This window comes from Anas platyrhynchos, chromosome 1 (assembly GCF_047663525.1).
Source record: "Anas platyrhynchos isolate ZD024472 breed Pekin duck chromosome 1, IASCAAS_PekinDuck_T2T, whole genome shotgun sequence".
Classification (NCBI taxonomy): Eukaryota; Metazoa; Chordata; class Aves; order Anseriformes; family Anatidae; genus Anas; species Anas platyrhynchos.
The window spans coordinates 201,958,366-201,977,016 of NC_092587.1; the positions used below are offsets into that span (position 1 = coordinate 201,958,366).

Here is an 18,651-nt window from a genome sequence, read left to right on the forward strand (position 1 = left end):
AAAAAAAGAGAAGGAGAGGAGAGGAGAGGAGAGGAGAGGAGAGGAGAGGAGAGGAGAGGAGAGGAGAGGAGAGGAGAGGAGAGGAGAGGAGAGGAGAGGAGAGGAGAGGAGAGGAGAGGAGAGGAGAGGAGAGGAGAGGAGAGGAGAGGAGAGGAGAGGAGAGGAGAGGAGAGGAGAGGAGAGGAGAGAAAAAAGAACAACACAATAGAACTGCCCCAAATTGCCAGATGTGATGCTGGATAGGAGCTTAAATGTTTGCTTGCAGCTAAATGTGATAGGTAATCAAATTAAATTAGCCATATTTAACATCTCTGAAAATGTTCCACAAAACTATTCCTCTTGGATTTCCAAAACTGTTTTTCAGGGACCAAATTCTTCTCCCTGTAGGAAAATTCTCATTAATGTCAATGTAGACGTGAACTAAGATAGTACTGAGTTATTTTACTGACATCATATAATAGCAGTTAATAATAATACATTTATAGAAGAGAGACGTAGGTTTGATCCTGTAGTTTTTTAATATTACTGCATTTTGCAAGCTCTGCTACAGTGTGTCTGTCTCGTCTTGTTTGTTCATTAAGACTGCAAACACAACGAACTTGAGGCTGTTTGTTCTGTCCAGTAGTCTGTAAACAACAGTAGCCAAAAAGAAACTCTTCCCTTAACTAAGGTAATATTCCCTGCAGACATACTGCTACTACAGGGAGTCTCTGAAGATTTTTCATGTCTCTGAAGACTTTTATATGGCCTGCAGCTATAGAAAGATCAGATCTGATAAGATCACACCTCATAATTAAAGAAGGATATGAAGAGTACTGGGATGGATGATCTCCAGAACTACCCCAAGGCTGCCAGACCCTGCTGCTGATGACTCCTTGTACATTTTTCTTCCCCATCAAGTCATTCTGAAACCAATGCACCACCATGGGATCTAGAGGAGGACTGATATGTAGAAAGCAGAGGGTGCCCAGGTGAAACAATTTTAATGCTACAGCTTCGTTTAAACAAATATGTGAGCTGACAATACAGCTCACTTTTCTAGGAGAAGACTGGAACACATTCCAGCAGAAGAATCACCTGTCAAGCCTGCACTGTCAAATTCATATGAAAACATTGCATTTTAACAGTGCTGTCCTATTATGATATTGCTGTTAAAAATGAACTGACCTGAAGACATAAAGATAGAATGTGGTAAGATGGACAGTTGCCACTTTGGCTCATACCAAAGCTTGTTGATGGTGGCAGCCTGTTACCACAAGTTAGTAATTCTCATCTACAGAAACAGTCTAGTTTTATTTATAGGAAACTGAAACAGGATGTAGGAGATCTGGATTCAGATTGTGTATGTGTGACCTTGGCCATATCTTTTCCCTCTCTGAAACTGTTTTTTTTTCCCCTGAAAAGTAAAGATACTGATATTTCTAGTGTTTGTCAGATCCAATCTGACTGTAAGTTTTTTTTTTATTATTATTATTTTTTATTTTATTTTTTTTTTAAGAGTGAATCAGTACAACACCTGTGGGGCATTGTTACAGCTGGGATCTGTTGATTCACTGGTAACCCCTGGGATAATAGCAGTTCTCATAAAGGACTCTAGTTAAAAATATGCTTTACCATGGCTAAAGAAATCCTCTTTCATATTATTAATTAAAATGAAATCCAATTGCCTTCACCTATGGACCATGACATTTGCAGTGGGAATGTTAAGGGCAGAGAAATGTAAAACAGCTGTCTCGAAAGTTTGCTGCATGAAGGTCTGGAGCTGTGTTTGTTCCCTCCTCTCCCCTCCCCTAATGCACTATTTCAGATCTATTGCTCATTGACTGATAGACTTATTGATGAATTATCCAGCAGTGATCCAGCCCAGGGAGGTCAGTAGGGTGCAATTACAACCAGAACAGGCTTGGGTGTGCTTCTGAACTACTCCTCCCTGCACAGCTCTTTCAGTATGCATATCACATCTCCCTGCTTGTAGCAGGCTGATGAGTGTGTGCAGTTAGTGCAGGCACACACATACTTCTGCGCTTTCCCTGAAAGTGGAGCATTAGCAACTGCAGTCAAAAAGCACCCTTGCTTCTTCAGCTCTGATCCTAGCAGCAACTGTCTAATTCTGTCTGGAGGAACTAGGAGACAGCACTGGAGGCAAGTTTAAAAAGGACCTAGTGACACCCTGCTGTCACATCTGGTTTCATGAATCTACTTATTAGTAGTCCATTTACAATTACTTTCCTAGTCCCATCAGTAGTGTATATCCTTGAGAACTGGCTGGCTGGGAAGGAAGGATCACACTGCTGAAGGTATGTTGCAGTCTTCTTTGCCTTACATCTTATGCTGAATGTTTCTATCTGTGCATCTCACTTGCAGACATTCCTGGTCTATGCAGTTTTACACTGTGGGCTGCTGGAGCATGGCTTTAGCAAAGCATATCAATAGAAAGAAATGGCCAGGTACCTTTTTATTTTGTTGTTGTTGTTCTTGTTTTATTTTCTTTCCCCTCAGTAAAAAATGCAGATTTTTTGTTAAGGGCTAAAATTGTATGATTGGATTAAACTTTCAGGGAAGATGACAACTCTGGCTGCATTTCATATTACAAGCAAATAAAATACTATTATTTCTATCAGGGCAAAATTTCCAGTCATCAGCTGTTTAACTGTGGACATGGAACATTGCTTTCAAATTGATGTGTTTATTAAATATGGTTTGTGCATGCACTGCCAGCTGAATTTTGCACACATGTTCTGAAATTTAGGAAAAAAAAAAAAAGACTTTCATTAACTTTCAGAATGCTCTGGACTGCAGCATACCTCCTTAGAAAAGAGAAGTGAGGCAGGCTTTTCATTTCACTTAAGTTCTTTTACTGGCATGTATTCATCTGGTAAAAAACTCTTTGCCAAATCCAAGAAGTTTGCTGTTATTGCATTTCCATAAATGTAACAGCTGTGAAAAGCATGAATATTCATCCTGTTTGGATTTTTCCTCCAAAGACTTTTTTATGATAATTCTGACTTTTCAAGGGGATGGGAACTTAGATAAAAGTGTTTGGCAGGTTGAGATATTTTGATTAGCAATGTATGAGTGTTTCCTCAAATAAACATAATACAGATAAGGATGTAAAGCAGTAAATAGATGTCTGCACATCTTATTTACTTGCAGCCAACTTGATCTGTTGCTTATACTTGTGGATTCTTTTGCTAACAGGTCAACAGCAATGAAAATGAAGTGCAGTTTATACACTGCTTCTCATGGGACTTTATTGCCCTAATGCTGTACAGTTTCTTCTGAGTTTATGACATTGTTAATGCCGTTATGATACAATGTTAACTTGGTACATCCGGTATTTATAAGGACTGAAAACTTATTTATGGATGTTGCTAAGGTTAGAGAAGTCCATTGTACTCAGTCTACTCTAAAGGATGGAAAGTGATTTGATTACTCTCCCCTCTCCAATTAAGAAATTTCCCATTTGTAATTTATCAAAATTATACAAGTAACAGAGATGGTCCTCCCCTGCAGATAGAATTGTCTTGAAAATACAGAGGAAGCACGTGTGCATGTATGTGTATGTCTAGCAGTAAGTCACTAAAGGAAGCTAAATAATCCTAGCCGCTTGTAGCTCTATGACTTCTGTATAATTAAAAACATCCTATTAATGTGACATACTGTGAATTTCAGTAACTGCACAACAAAATAAAACACCCAGGCAGGATTTTTTCATATAAAAACTCATAGAAAACCCTCTCCAGGCTGGTAGTGTTTACTTTAAATATCATCCCAGTCTCTGGGAAGAAGCAGGAGCTGCAACACACCTGTATCTCCAAAGTGTAATGAGTAGAGATATTCATGCGTGCTCAAAGAGAATTTAAGCTTCCTACTGTCCAGGGGCACATCCTTGGCAGTCCTCGCCCAGGCTGGACCATGCTGCTCTCTGGTGCCAATGTCAGCGTGGTGGTGGCAGGGATGCTCCAGCCCTCAGCCCATTGTGGGCTGTTACTCACCGTGTCCTACTGGGAGCCGGGACAGGGAAAAACTGTTTGTCCTTTTCATCTGTCTTCATTTTTAATGCCATCTGAATCAGCCTGGTGCTTAGGCACAAACTTTCCGGTGTTTTTCTTTTTTTTTTTTTTTTTCTTCCCTGTAGTTGTAGTGTGCTGTGGCTCATGATGGGGGCTGCAAGCATAAAAAAAAAAAAAAAAAAAAAGTGCATTTAAATACACGTGAGAAAAACAACTTGATGGGTCATATTCTGTTTCCAGGGAGAGGAAATCAGATTACCCTCCTGAAATCAGTAGGAAGTTGTTTACATGAACAGAAGTTGTTTACATGTGTGCAAACTGGTGTAAAATCTCACTTTCCCTTGGTGCTGTTTGAATTTCTGTGACCTGAGGACCTGGATCTATTCCTTTAAAGCTTGGTTTTATTCCAGGAAAAATAGCCAAAATGGAGAATTTGTCTTTTCACTCACTGGGCACAAAAACCTGCCTGTGTGCAATAACTGCAGGTATCAGAGCAATCTCCTTTTATCTTTCCTTTCACCAAAGCCTAGGGAGACAAAACCAAACAAACAAATCAGCAACAAACAAACAAACAAACAAAAACCTAACAAGTGAAGAGCAACCCCACAGCACCCTCCCAAACCTTCTCTGTTTAATTGCCTTTAAGACACATAAAGTCCTGTCGGCTGCTTTAATGTGTGCCGGGCTCTGCGCCACAGCAGTCTCATGCTGCCTCCTTCCTGACCTCCACTACGGCTTCTGAAGAAGCGAGAGGTAATTCAGCTCGCCCTCTTGGCCACCTCACCCCTGCCCTTCTTCAAAGCAGATTTGTCGATCATATAAAATGCAATCGCTGATGCGTTTCTGTGCTGGCTTGCTAGTTGAAACCGGCATCCGGAGACTCATGCATCTCGTTAAGTTACGGTCTCGCAGCGCTAGGTTTACCAAGCCCTCTAGTGTCTTGAGGTGTTTTATGCAAAGGGGTCATTTTGCTGCTGCCTGCAATACTGGAGGCAAAGAGGGGGATTTTGAAATGACTCATGACAGATTAGTGAAGTTATTAAGATCTCGAGTGATTGGTGATGGTGACAGCATCTGCGCTTCCACCTGGAAAAGCAGCCTTCTTTTGTGTACTTTGCACACCAACACTTGTATAATTAATACTGCTACATGGCTGTGAGTCTGCCAGAGGCTGGTTACACAGAGACTGCAGAGTTGTAGAAGATAGTTAAGTATTTACACGCTTCAACAGGGATTTCTGAAAGTGTCTTCTATCACAAGCGTGCTGCAGCACTGGAGTGCTGCACAGCTTTTTCAGCTCTCTAATGAATGATAGCTGAAAATGAAGATGAAGGGAAGAAAATGCCATGAAGCTTCAATATTGTAGCAAACTAGAATCCAGATGGCAAGCCTTTTTACAGCAATATGCTGGATTAACTTTAAGATTCCCCTGGCTACTACTCTCCTGTTTAATGTGTCTTTCCTTAATGCTATTTTGGTATGATGATTTTTTTTTTTTTTTTTTTTTCTTTCAAAGTAATGCCATAAAGATGTGTGGTTTCAGGCATAGTCTGCTTTCAGAAGAACTTTCCTTCTCTGTTAACACCTTCAGAGCTAATTAACTGATTTCACTATCAGTAGCATCAATGTGAACTCTAAGTTGAACAGGGAACATTCCACTTGCATTCACAGTGCCATGCACAGCATGAAACCAAACCAGATGATTTACATACAAGGGAAGAGAATTAACCTCTTTGGGGAAGAACAGGTTTTCACTATACTGAGCTGTACCTCTAGCTAGAAATCATTTTTGACAATGCAGCTGCAATAATGGCTGAAATTATCTGCAGAAAAATTTCAAACCCCTATTCAGTGTTGTCCCCCTGTCAGTCTTTTCTGGGGCTGGAAGTCAGGTAGTTGTGTTTCTCCCTGTAACTTGCAGATCCAGCCCTATCTTCTTTTGAACTGCAATTGGTGCTTCCATCTTTGTGCAGCCATAGCAAGGATCATTACTGTCTTCACCTTCCTGAAAAGTTGGTCGGTGAGACACCCAGTGGTGACAGCGAGCACCGATAAACTGTCTGGTGAGACCCTCTGGGTGCCTTTCTGCACACTGCAGGGATAAAAAAAGAGTGTCAGCCTGTTAGCTTAATAATTCATCATGAACTTTCATCCCCTGTCTACCCTAGACACCAAAAGTGCTGCCATCTGTCTGCCACGAGAGCCCTTCCCAATCTGTATTCATCCTTGTTATGCTTCTGTTGATGGAGACATGGAGGCTTGTATTTGTGGAGAAATACAGCTACTGCATGGTCTAAAGAAACACTCCAGCAGCCGCTAGCAGCATTAAGCTCATATCACGTCTACAGACTAGCCACAATAGTATGCTTTAGTAAATAGAGCTTTACTTCTTTCCCAGCAGAAGTGTTGTCAGAAAGCCAGCTTCAGGCAATGCAATGGTTATGACTCTCTTCTTTTATTCTCAAATTCTGTCACTACTTGACACAGATTGAATAAAAAATATTGAAAAAGAATATTAAATGAAGTGTCTCCAGAACATCTCAATTATTTTGTCCTAGATTATAACATTTTTGTAGGCTGGTCAGTGGGCTTAAAATTTGTACATCTACAAACATGAAGATCAGCAAGCCCCTCTCCTTTTCTTCTGTCTCTCATGTGTAAGATATTTCTAAATCATTCTAAAATCAGCATGAAAAAGCACACATCCAAGTCCTAGAATGTCATACTTCTGCTTCCTAGTGCTGCCTAAACTGATAACTAAGCACATTATACATCTCTCTGCTTAGTGTGGAAGTTCCTTTGGGCTACCTCTAGGTGTTTGCTATCAGTAGATGCCTACTTTGAACACATGCTCTTCTAGGCTCCATGGATAGCACATCTAGAGCTTAATTATCCAGACTTAATAGCCATTTGACTGCAGTCAACACCTCAGGGAATCCTAAAGCCTCAGATTTGGTCAGTAGCATAACAACTCATTTGTAGCTGTCACTGTGATGTTGTCATGCCCGTCTTTTCCATAATGAAAAAATAATCAGCATGCTTTTCCAGAGGGTGGAAGACCTGAGTTTTCTTTCCACTTCAGCCTGGGCATTTAGACTCCCCTCTCTCCCATGAGTGTAGTTTACTACCAAGCTAAGGAGTGCTCTGGAGAAGAAGGAAGTTGAATCCTTTTTTTTGGTTAGGTTTTGCAACCTTGTGTATAAAAGTCCAGCATAGAAGGAGAGAAGGGAATAGGAAATTTGACTCTAGTATTTTCATTAGTAGTGTTTTCATTTTTTATTTTTTTTTTCTGGTGTTTAATTTCTATTCCTATGATTACTGCTAATTTTTATCATGTACTGTTCTGAAGTATGCATATATCATATCCCAAAGAGTAGGAATAGGAGACTGGGAGTCTTTCTGGTTGGACTCAGGCTCCTGTGTCTGTTTTTTTTTTTTTTTTTTTTTTCTAGTCCTGCATTCTGAGACGCTTTATTGTACTATATGGGCAACCCTTCCAGAAAACCTTAGAGCTGTTAGGTATAGGACATGATTTGGGTGCCTAATTCAGGTTCAGGTTGGATATCAGGAGAAAGTTCTTCACCGAGAGGGCGGCTGAGCACTGGAATAGGTTCCCCAGGGCAGCGGTCATGGCACCGAGCTTGCAGGAGTTTAAGAAGCATTTGGACAATGCTCTCAGACATAGGGTCTGATTTTGGGATGTTCTTGTGTGGAACAAGAATTGGACTCCATGATCCTTGTGGGTCCCTTCAAACGCAGGATATTCTTTGATTATGATTCTAATTATAATTGTCTATTAATATCTGAAATGTTTTAAGAAATCCACCTGGCCTTCAGATGTCATACGAGAGGGCAGGAGTCTCCTGCAAGTCCTGTGTAGTACTTGACAATGTTATGAAAATGTTTCAGATAACCTCTAGGTGTCCTAATGGAGCTAGAAAATTCTGTTTGGACAGCTAAAACCATTGAGAGTATTCTTATATGTCAGAGGTAACTTCTAGACAGAAGCCAATTGTAGTATTCAGCTCCAGATTAATCCTAAAAATAGATATCTGGTCAGCTAAATAGCTTTCTAGGATCTGCTGACTGTATTGACCAAATCATTATTACCTGAAATGGGCGCTTAGTCTTCTGTTGTAAGATAGACATGGGGCCAATGAAAACACCTATGAAAGATGTGGGTCTTCCTGCAGTGAAAGCTTGAGAGTGAAGAGGGCATCATTCAGAATCTTAGCACTACATTCTACATTTAACAATGAAAATGAGCCCTAATGGTCTCGTTTGGTCTCCACCATGCATAAGTGGAGAGGGTTGCTGTTGTCACCAGCTGCTTCTTCGAAAGATTCAGCTCTTTTCCATTAGACATGAAGGCTGAATGCTTCTTCCCTTAAACCCTATTAGAAAATATTGTCTCTCCCCACTGACTTAACAGGAAACTTAGTGCTTGCTTTAGATGTCTAAATCAAATGTCAATGTTAGGGCCATCACAGTCCTTGAAATGCTGCAAAAGCTATCTGGCTTCTGAACCCCCACATTTATGAACGGCTGAAGTGAGTGCAAGGGTAAAAAGCCTTTGCCTGCAGACAGTCCAAAGGCTTGTACATGTAACAAGGGGTTAAAAGGTCATAGTTAAATTATATCCTGACAGAAGAGAAGAAACTTAGAAAGAAAGGTGTCCCAGAGAGCCCCTGAGCAGTAGTAGCTCTTAAATGACCCAGTGATCCTGTTTCTGTCCTGTTGGAACTATTCCAGTAGTTATCCAGTAGTTATTCCAACCAGTTATCGTTCCCCAGAAGGACGGCTGGATATATATATATCTTTTTTTTCCTTTTTTTTTACAGTTTTTAAATATTTACACTAAAATGAGAAAACAAATAAACAAACAGAAAACAAACACCACAAAAAACAAACAAACAAACAAACTAAAACAAACAAACAAAAAAAACGCTGGCATAAATATGCTGTTCATAAAACAATAAGCACCCCCATATCTCATAATAATGGGAAATTTGGTCTCCCATTGGCTGATCATTTGACACTGTGATGGTGAGTGCTTTCCTTTTTGTCACCTGTGCTCTGGACTATCAGCACTTGCAAACCAATAATTAACTGTAGTGGACATTGCTGAGGCTGAGGAGGAGTAATTCATTGCAGGGAAATACTGTTTCCTTGCTGGAAAGTTACTAAGCAGAGCTATGGCAGCGTGAATAATGCATGAGGTGATTTCCTTTCAGGAAAGCTACTAGCAAACATTTCTACTAGTTGGAGATTTGGACTTGGCAAGAGAGTGTTATTTACATTGTTTTGGTGATACAGAAAGTGGTTAGGGAACAATTATGTGATTCTCTCATATTGTATGCCTCTGGAGAAATGTCAGTATCCAATTAAATACAAGGAACTAAATAAATGACGAGAAAATTTAACATTAATCCAGTTTCAGGTGCATGTGTAAGTTATTGTTTACATTTTAAAGACCTGACATAAAATACCTTTCATTTTTACTTTGCAAGATGAATGTTGCTATGTTTTCTTTAAATTCAGGTGATAAAAAATAATTTCTAAATGCTTCCGATTAACTATTTTAACTTACTATTTGTAAACAAGTTTATAGTGTTAGCTATTACTCTTTTAAAAATAAAAACATTAAAATCTCATGTTTATGAAAGAAGATGGAAGATGTAGTTGGGCATATCAAAAACGAATAAAGAAAGCTCTAAGATTTTTTTCATTGTACTAGATTTTTCTAAACCAAACTGTTATCTGAAAGCCATCGAGTTCTCACAAGTTGAGGAACATAAATCATAGCAGGATAGGCAGCCTCCTGTTTCATTCATTGAGCTCCATATGCTTATCTAACTCATGTTCCCACATCCCAGCCTCCTAAAATGCTTCAGTCAACATTCCTTCTGAATTGCGATACGTCATGTTAATCAGCCTCTACAGTGTCCAAAAAATGTATGTAAATTAGACTTTTGATGAACCAGAATATTTTTACAGGATTTTTGCATAAATCACACATGCAAGCATGCACACACACACACACACACACACACACACACACACACACAACCTGTTTTGAGAGGAGGATATTTTTGGACCTCATTTGTTTTTGAAGTAGATTGCAGCCAGCATGCTGATGCTGCTTGTGAGCAGGAACATATGTGGCAGCATGCCAGGTCCCATAGCAAGAAGTGACTTGAGCTAGAGTCCATTCTTGGCCAGAAAAATTGTACCAAGGAGAAAGAAGCATAACAATTTCCTCTTTCTTTGTCTTCTTTTCCCACCATGCCCTTTTCTGGTACCCTGATGGTTGTTTTGTGGGTTGTCTGGTGACAGCAATATGGGTGTTTTTGTGATTATCATGGGAGAAGATTGTCATGTTATGGTAGATTAATGGTTTTGCTTAATTTGTTCTTTCAGCAAAAACAAAACCCAAAAATCAAAAGATATGATTTGAGCTTAAATCAATTTATATCAAATTTAAGTCGATTTACTGACTTTCATGTTTCTTGTCGACCAACAGGTCCCACTGAAAGCCATTGCTGAGGCTGGATAGGAGGAGTTACATATTTAAGCACGGTCCAGCTGCAAATCCTTCCAATTTCATTCTCTTCTTAACTATCTTGCTATATTTTTGCGCTCCGTCTTGTCCTTCGGGGTTGTATTCAGGTTGCTTACAAGGGATGTTTGGTTCATCTGTCCCTCCTGCTGGACAGTGTGATGCTGAGGCAGCAAAGCATAAGCCCCATAGGCAGGGCTTTCTGTGTGCCTCAGAGGCCAACAGAAAGCTGCAGGCACAAAAACTTAGTGAGGCTCTTAGGTTTAGCTACATAGGCAAAAAACATCCATTGCTGTATGTATATTTGAACAGCTGAGACTCTAGCTGACATGATCTCAAGTGATTCCATGAATTATCACTCCACCTTCTACATCTTGTGCCCCTTAGAAGGAAAAAGTGTTTCTGAGTGTTTTTTGCTAAGTGTTTTTTGCTAATTTAAAGACCTTTCTGATATATCTAACAATGAAGGTGCCCACTTTTGAAAGCATGTCAAACCTCACCAGGAAAGTATCAGACCATGTCTACTTACATTTTCCAGAGATGTTGCAGCTTAAGGACCTTTCTTCTTTTAGCTTCTTTGCACAACATCACCATGCCATTTTCTAAAAGTTATTGGGCTTTCATGAGGCTGATATGGGCCCTATAGGTATCACATCATTTGTGCAGCTGGGTCTTAAAAAGCCCATCTGGTGTTACACAGTGTATGTTTTATGCATTCTCTATCTGCAATGTGAATTCTCTGATTATAATAAATGTTATGCATAAACTAAAAGGATACTATACTCCTATTATCTATATATATTTATTTCAAAAGGGGTACATAAATATTTAATACTTATTCACTAGGGTACACGTGCAAAAATACATACATAGAAACATATACACAATCATATGTACAATGCATGATAAAAGTCACTTATAACAATGAAAAGTTAGAAAAAGACAATGATTTGTCACCTAGGCCAAATCCCATGAAGTACATTGAATATTAGGTTAAAATAGATGACTACAGAGACAGGTTGGGTGTTGCCTTTTTAAGGATGTATCAGAGCTTTTAAGTATGTATAATTTTATGGCTAAATATAAACAGAAGAATCCTTCAATAATCATAAATACAGCTGTAGAGCCAAATTCTCCTAATGATGCAACAGCAATATATATATAGATACACATATATATTCTAAATCACAGTTTGAAGTTCTTAATTCTCAACACTGAAGTCTCAGTTTCCTGCCAATTTTATATTTTTTTCCTGTTGTCAATTGCTTTCTAAAATAAGTTTGAATTAGGTTGAATTAAGTTTTAAATTAAAAAAAAAAAAATCGAACAGGTGCTGTGTCTATACCCACTGCCACATCCCTTTCTTTTTGTTTTGTATCACTGCTTTCTGGAAAAAGCTCTTTGATCCTGTTGCTTGTTGTTAATTTTGCACTGCCTGCTAGTGAAAGCTGGGGGAGGGGGGAAAGTTGAGAAATATTAAGACAGAGAATAAGTTTAAGCTGTTTAAAAATAGATAAGCTTTGCAAACTGAGTAGAAATAGAAAAGTATTACTGGTGAGAGTTTCAATAAGAACTGTGCTATCAGTGGCTTAAATGTGTGTTGGTTTTGGGTGTTTTTAATGGCCATAATTAGGTAATCAATATTGTTTCAGAAAGGAAAAATATCCTGCTTAACAACAGAATAACATTGATTAGCTAAGCTAGTACCATTTCAAGAAACATTAAGTAATCAAGACTATTTCCATGATGACATCCCAAAGAGAGAGAAAATCAGGCAAATCTAGTATTGGATGAAGCTGGGTCTGCACTTAAGTTGTTGCTGAGGAAATAATGCCTGTTAGCTTTCTCTGTGCAGTCATTGTAGTAGAAATGTGTGATGGAGGCACTAGGCTATCTGTTCACTTCAATGAATTTGGATCTTATCCCAGGTATAAACTAGATGTTTTCTGAAAATCTATATCCCACTCTACTATTTTCATTACCCTCACTTCGTAGACCTGTCAGTTTAAATCGGTATGTTTACTTTTGTGTATCTTAAATAAAATAATGAATATATAGAACTCCTGCTTTGAACTGAGAGTTCTCATGCTGTTTTACAAGAGAAGACACTCTTAATAGCTCCATTTTACATCAGAGAAAACTCAGTGGTGGGGTGAGAGAATTTGCAAAGAAACCCCGTGTGCTTGGGGCACAAAGAGGCAGAGTATCCAAAAAGGCTGGATGTTGATTTGCTGCTATATCTACTCAGGAACCTTCACCTTTTTGAATTAAGTATCCAAATCGATCCAGAAGTACCTAAAGTTACATTTATATGGCCAGTTACAGTCATAGATGCAGCTGTTCAAACACTGGAAAGCAAGCATATGTAGACAACTAGAACTGATCATTCTCATCAGGGTTCTCAGAAAGAGCAACTTTTCTTGGAGGTAGGATGCTGAGTCCTTATCTGTGTTTTATTCCAGGTAATGACATTACAGCACTGCTTTTGCTAAACCTGGGGATGGAATGGCAGGGAAGCATCATTTGGCCTATGCATGGTTTTGCACAGGAATGAGTGTGCTTTTGGTAACCTGTATAATATCTACGGGGACTGATCCTGAGCACTAATAAATAACACTAATGTTCAGAAACAGCTAAAAAGTGTATATAAAGACTGGTGGTTATTGACAATTCTCAGTGCATTCAATTTTCCAAGACATTTGAAACCAAGTTGGGATTCCATGAATCCTACTTTCAGGCATAAGAACAGTCAACATCCCTTCTCCCAAGAGTTAACTTATCAGACACTCCATGTTTCATGATCTATGAGCATGTACTTAAAGCATTCACTCCTGGAGGAAAGTCATTACATATAAATCACAAGCTTCATTGGGGAATGCAACCTTTAGAGCATTGAGGCAAAGCTTGGAAATATGATCCCTCTATATGATGAAGTCAAAATTGGAAACTAAAATATCAGTTTCAAACTCATCCTCCTTAAGAGTAACAAACTAAAATTGGTTCATTTCATTTTTTGTGACGCTCAGGGCAAAGTAGTAAATATACTTTTAAGTATTCAAGTATAAATTTGCTGTAATTAGAGCTTAATTCTTGAGCAGATGGGAAGTTTAGTTTTAGAAGTATCAGGAAAGTTACTGCATATCCAATTTTAGGTAAGAGATCCTACATAGCCTTTGTCCATCAGGAATTTTGACTTGCTTTTAGCTGTATAAGGTCTTTAAGCAAAAGATAACATAGAACCATCAAGGCTGGAAAAGATCTTCAAGATCATCTGGTCCAACCATCACTCTACCACCAATGTCACCCACTAAACCGTGTCCCTAAGCATCAGGTGCAACCTTTTCTTGAACACTCCCAGGGATGGTGATGTCACCACTTCCATTATTCCCTTATGATCTGGGAAAGGAACAAAAGGGGTCTACCTGCATTTATAGAAGGTTGGAGGAGAAGCTCAAGATCCTCTGTCTTAATTTAGTATTAATGTAGATTATATCCTTTGTAACTATGTTTTATGACATATGTCATATAGAGTGGAATAATTAAATGAAAGACCATCTTTCTTGCTGGTATCTTCTCAGCCAATTGGTGTTTTACATGGATTGGGTGAGTGTGCAGTTTCACATTCACAAATGTAAAAGATAAAATACCCACATGGTAAAAGACTTTTTTTTTTTTTTTTTTTTTTTTCTCGTGATAATAGTTTATCCAAAAGCATTTTCCAGGATTCAGTACTCTAAAAGATTTGACATAATGTTGCCCATCAAAATCCTTCTTATGACAGGTTTTATATTCATCTTATTTCTTTTGTAGATCAGGAAATTGGAACTAACTGGCAACAACTTTCCAACCTGCAGTTGTGCACAGCTGGATCCATTTGCCAGAAGACTGAATGCAAAATAATGGCTAGAACAGATCTGGTCTTTTACACATTTGGAATTTAGAGTGTCTTGAGCAGTCATCAGATAAGTCTTATTATATAAATGCCAATGATCAATACTCACTTTCTGACACTGTAGACTTGCCATTAGGCAAATATATTGATAAGTTACATGAAGTTGTATGAATTCAAATAAAAGATTTAATTTTTATTTATTTTTTTTAATATACATATTCTACGTGGCCAGATACACCAAATTGTCTTACTGTATATATTATATCACTTTGCAAAATCCTCAGAATCAGTGGGCTGTGGGAGTGACAGTTTTTCTCTGAATTACTTTATTTTGATCATACTGATAAGTTCTGCAGTAATCATAAGGGTGACAGATAAGAAAAGATGTCCTTGTTCAGGACAGGCAAATGTAGCTAAATCACCTTGTGTATTCATGACAAGACAGACTATTTAGACATAGAAAAGCATAAAAAAAGATAAAATAGGAACCTGTATTGAAAAATCATTTGGTAAAGAATGGGAAAGGACAATTCCAGGAATATCTGTGGGTTCTGAGGTCTAATAATCACCTAGAAATAGCAAATGCTGTAACAACGGGAATAAAGAAATGCCACTAGAAATTATATTATTATGGGACATACATTTTTCAGATACACAGTGCTGCTAACACCAATAGTTCCCATCTTTCTAGACACAATACTAGGAATATTTTGTCTTTAAAAATCACTGAATAAACACTGCAATGATAATTAGTTTTTGTGACAATTAAGCCCTTATCATCTGTGATATTTGCCTAGCTAAAAAATAGTTTATTCCTAGTCTGAGTTTTTCTAGTTTTTAAGTGATCTTTTTAATATGCTTATCTTCTAGACTGAAGGGCTATCTATTGTCAAAGTTCTATTTCTCTTTTAGGTTCTTATGGCATGTGACTGAGACTCTTCCTTGTGGTCTAAATGATAACTGGATTGATTTCATCTTTTTTTTTTTTTTTTCATTGTTACACGTTTTCCAGTCCATCAGTCATACAGTGGTACTTTTCTGAATCTTTTCTGAGGGTTTTAGTATCCTTCTTAATAAATGGAGACCATGACTGTGAACAGAATTACAGCAGGTGTTATAACTTTGACAAACATGGGTGTTTTGTTGTAATTGTTAGGTTTTGTTTGTTTGTTTGTTTGTTTTAATCCTGTGGAGTATTTCCATGTTTATGATTATAAGATCATATTAATCCTTTTGGTAACAATGTAGTAGTAGGAATTTACTCTGAATTATTATTATTTATTTATTTTTCTACTCTTTGTCATGATAAGACCATTACAGAACTGCAGCTTTCACGACAGAATCTGCCATTGCATTATCATGACCTACATTTTTGTCTTTGATGTGTGCTTTTATATTTGAAACACATGCAGTTTGCTTACAGACTATTGGGATGACTTCTCCTCCTCCTTTACTAACTTCTCCCTAGGCTTTTGGTCATCAACAAATTTGGTGTCTTTTATTTATGTGGTTTTATTTTGGTTTTATTCCTAAACAATTGGTAAAAAGATTAAGAAATACAGAACCAAACAGAATGAAAAAAAAATCTTAAGTGTGTGTCTACTTGAAATGCAGATGTTTGACAATGATTCTGATTGAGGATTGTGTTCTGAATCTTATTATATAACAAGTTTTTAATCTTTTTAATATATGAATGCTAAATTGTTCAAGTCATTGAAGGTATCATGTGGCCTCAAGCATATTGCAGAAATCTATTCCAGCAACATCATTATTTTCATAACACAAAGTTGTAAACATATCTAAATGTTACCACTATAGTTTAATTTTCTACAAATGCCTAATACTATTACTTGTAGAGCATTATTTTAATTATTGATATGATTTCATTTTAACTGTTATATGATTTCATCCAGAAAAATGTTGCATTAACAAATCTATACATTTTTGTATTAGAAAAGATATATCCTTCTAAAAATATTTTCAAAACAGCTTTATTCTGGAACATGTCTAAAGCTGCAAAATATATTTGAAAATCAGCATTTGTGGTCTAGATAGTTCTTTGGCCATATGTTTAAATGAATTATCTGGATTTTCTCATTGTAATATCCTCAGTTTTTCTAACTGGTAGTCAATATTATTATTACTAGTTATGCTTGGAGTCAATAGTATTTCACTAACTTTATGTCTTATGACTACATTATTACTTCTCCTTTTCAACATATATTTACCGAGAAACATCTGTTATATGTTGTTCCTAATTACTCTATTTTATCTACATAGTAATTTACCAGTACAGTTGGTTATGCAATCCAGTCTGGAAGTAACTTGTGTTTTAAACTCTGGATGACATTTAATTCAGTCTGCTTTATGGCAGCCAACAATGTAACTCTCATTGTAACACTAGCTACAAAGGAAGAAAATATTAGGTCTCTGACTGCATAAGTCTTGCCTTTCAAGAAACTTGATTTTTCTTCTTCAGTAAAATATGGTGATGGCTCCCCTGTAAGTCTAATTACAAATTCCAGAATAATTGAGAGTTGGCACTGTTCTGTCATTATCTGGTTTACAAAAACAGCAAGATTTTATTTTTTAAGTGAACATTTTATTATTATTATTATTATTTTAGTTATTATTATTGTTATAAAAACGAGGAAATGTTTTTGGAATAAAGGCATAACTGGAAGTTGGAGTCTCCAGTTTCTTACTGATTCTGTCAGTTATTTGATGTTGACACCAAATTCTTTTCCGTATATGACTAAACAGAAGTATTATAATGGTTAATTGTCAGAAAATGCTTTAAAATTCAGCAACGATATTTGAAGGTAAGGAACTGTTAAAGAAATCAATGCTTGCTCTCGTTCTTATAAGCAAGTGAATGCAGAAACAGAATGAATTAAGAAGCAGGAATCCGTGCACCCTCCTCTTGTAAACCAGAGTATATAAGCTATACTCGTGTAGACTCTATAACTATTTATAATATTCTCATGTTTGAAATGATAATTGACTGAATTTCAGAAAGAATTCTATCTCAATGATTGCTGTTAAAAACATTGCTTGTCTTTTTATTTTTCCTTCATCTGTGGCTAGATATTCTATCTGACTTGATGGCTTCCCACACTGATTTACCTATGGAGCAGGGGCTGATGTAGCATAGCGCTGATTTATTTCTTTATGTTTCCAGTTAAAAAACATTTTCATAAACATATAAAATCCTAACGTATTTCTCAAACTGTTTCATGAGTAAATGGATGCCCATCTGACTTTTCCTAAAGTAAATGGTCAGTACACGTGAAATATATATATATATATATATATATACATACCTAATGACACATGCTAATGTTGTAGCATACAGTGTTTTTGAGGAACATATTTAAAAAGATAGAGTGAGTATTTATTTCAAAAGCAGATACTGTATCTATCTTTCTGTTGATTCATAGTTTCCTTAGTCTCATAACACTGCTCTGGTACATTATATTGACAGGATAAAAGGATTTGTTACAGAACAGAACAGAGGTCACAACCAAAGTTGGAGAACATGTAATTTCCAATATACATTGCTTATATCTCTACCTCTATATATGTAACACTTACTTAAAAGGGTTAAATATTGGTTTTGAATGTCCTTTGACAATGTTTGAAACTTGCTCAAAACCTAAAAAACACTGGTAAGTAGGAACTACTCAATTGAATCTGTCCATTTTACTTCCTCTGTTAGATTAGAGCAATCATTTTGTATTGACAAAGATAATTTGAAGTTAATGAAGGTATAATTCTTGAAGATAAGAAATAAATATTTCTGCTCAAAAGAGACCTTAACTAAACGTAAGTATGTTGAACCTTAATTTAGTATAAAATATATCAACCAGTGGACAAATCCACTTCAGGAGTATCACCAACACTTGTTTAATTACTCACATGAAAACAATATGGCGAAGGTTTTGGAGAACATTCTGCCCTTCGTGTGTCAAAGAGTTTCCCAGCTTATATAAAATATTTTTAATCTCTCCAGTGCCACTTTAGAAGGCTCACACATGTATGCTTCACTTTGTTACAAGTCTACAGGGAGATGGACTTAAATCACTTGAATGAATATTGGAGGAACAGATTTGCTGAGCTGAATTCATTTGGTTCAGATTTTGTTTGTGGTGTTCACCTTGAACAAATATTGAATGCCTCTCAATATA

General features: G+C 37.1%; 1 protein-coding gene across 2 annotated transcripts in view; it reads left to right on the top strand.

Moving 5' to 3' along the window:
• Positions 1-1,890: 1,890 nt before the first annotated feature.
• Positions 1,891-18,651, top strand: part of TENM4 (teneurin transmembrane protein 4) — a 1,639,674-nt gene continuing 1,622,913 nt past the window's right edge. For both annotated transcript variants that reach the window (XM_072032862.1, XM_072032864.1), the window contains exon 1: positions 1,891-2,297. The gene's annotated coding sequence lies outside the window, so the exon portion shown is untranslated. The remainder of the gene's footprint in view (positions 2,298-18,651) is intronic.